Source organism: Oncorhynchus masou, chromosome 5, assembly GCF_036934945.1.
Source record: "Oncorhynchus masou masou isolate Uvic2021 chromosome 5, UVic_Omas_1.1, whole genome shotgun sequence".
Lineage (NCBI taxonomy): Eukaryota > Metazoa > Chordata > Actinopteri > Salmoniformes > Salmonidae > Oncorhynchus > Oncorhynchus masou.
This window is the reverse complement of record NC_088216.1, coordinates 5428935-5431434: the sequence shown is the minus strand read 5'-3', so window position 1 is coordinate 5431434 and position 2500 is coordinate 5428935.

Below are 2500 nucleotides of genomic sequence, written 5' to 3'. Positions count from 1 at the left end.
TGAAAGAGAATCGTAACATCAGGGATAAAAAAATATATACGCTTTAAAACATCACTGTAAATACAGATGCAGGATCTTAATTTGATCATGTGTTGCCAGGACAACTTTCCTGCAATGCAGGAATGTACAACTTGTTGTGTATTTGAGGTTTTAAAAGGCTTCTGAAGTTTCTAAATTCCACTTTGGAAATTTCAGACTTGATTTCCATCTATCAACCCCTACAAAAATGTAAATTCATTAAAACTCTGGTTGATGCAGGGTTCATTTTTCATACTGTAGCAAACTGGCTCAAATGAAGATCCTACATCTGTACACATACAGTCAAATGATCACATCACATATTACAGAGGAAATATCAAGCAAACCATGATCTGATTTTTCTAATAAATGTTTTCACTAAAAAGAGGCTGCCTTGTGTGTTTTTTTGTGTGGTGATTGAGTCCCAAGAAGTGAGTTTGTCATTTTAACATTTCTATCAGCATATATTCTAAACAGCATTACAATACATCCACCAGCTACAGTAGAGATATAGATTAATACAGTACAGTATTACCCTCACTGTCAAAAAGTGGAGATATAGGATTAATACAGTACAGTAGAGATATAGATTACTACAGTACAGTAGAGATATAGGATTAATACAGCATAGCATACCTCACTGTCAACAGTGGAGTTACAGGATTAATACAGTACAGTAGAGATATAGGACTAGTAAGTACAGTAGAGAAATAGGATTAATACAGTACAATAGAGATATAGGATTAATACAGTACAATATTACCTCACTGTCAACAGTAGAGATATAGGATTAATACAGTACAGTATTACCTCACTAGTCATACAGTAGAGATATAGGATTAATACAGTACAATATTACCTCACTGTCAACAGTAGAGATATAGGATTAATACAGTACAGTAGAGATATAGGATTAATACAGTACAGTAGAGATATAGGATTAATACAGTACAGTAGAGATATAGGATTAATACAGTACAGTAGAGATATAGGATTAATACAGTACAGTAGAGATATAGGATTAATACAGTACAGTATTATACGTAGTAGATATAGGATTAATACAGTACAGTAGAGATATAGGATTAATACAGTACAGTATTACCTCACTGTCAACAGTGGAGATATAGGATTAATACAGTACAGTAGAGATATAGGATTAATACAGTACAGTAGAGATATAGGATTAATACAGTACAATATTACCTCACTGTCAACAGTGGAGACATAGGATTAATACAGTACAGTAGATATATAGGATTAATACAGTACAGTATTACATCACTGTCAACAGTGGAGATAGGATAAATACAGTACAGTATTACCTCACTGTCAACAGTAGAGATATAGGATTAATACAGTACAGTAGAGATATAGGATTAATACAGTACAATATTACCTCACTGTCAACAGTGGAGATATAGGATTAATACAGTACAGTATTACCTCACTGTCAACAGTAGAGATATAGGATTAATACAGTACAGTAGAGATATAGGATTAATACAGTACAATATTACCTCACTGTCAACAGTAGAGATATAGGATTAATACAGTACAGTAGAGATATAGGATTAATACAGTACAGTAGAGATATAGGATTAATACAGTACAGTATTACCTCACTGTCAACAGTAGAGATATAGGATTAATACAGTACAGTAGAGATATAGGATTAATACAGTACAGTGAGATATACCTCACTGTCAGTACAGTAGAGATATAGGATTAATACAGTACAGTAGAGATATAGGATTAATACAGTACAGTAGAGATATAGGATTAATACAGTACAGTAGAGATATAGGATTAATACAGTACAGTATTACCTCACTGTCAACAGTGGAGTTACAGGATTAATACAGTAGAGTAGAGATATAGGACTAATAAAGTACAGTAGAGATATAGGATTAATACAGTACAGTAGAGATAGGATTAATATAGTACAATATTACCTCACTGTCAACAGTAGAGATATAGGATTAATACAGTACAGTATTACCTCACTGTCAACAGTGGAGTTACAGGATTAATACAGTACAGTAGAGTAGAGATATAGGACTAATAAAGTACAGTAGAGATATAGGATTAATACAGTACAGTAGAGATATAGGATTAATACAGTACAATTTTACCTCACTGTCAACAGTAGAGAGAATTAATACAGTACAGTATTACCTCACTGTCAACAGTAGAGATATAGGATTAATAAAGTACAATATTACCTCACTGTCAACAGTAGAGATATAGGATTAATACAGTACAGTAGAGATATAGGATTAATACAGTACAGTAGAGATATAGGATTAATACAGTACAGTAGAGATATAGGATTAATACAGTACAGTAGAGATATAGGATTAATACAGTACGAGATATATGATTAATCACAGTCAACAGTAGAGATATAGGATTAATACAGTACAGTAGAGATATAGGATTAATACAGTACAATATTACCTCACTGTCAACAGTGGAGATA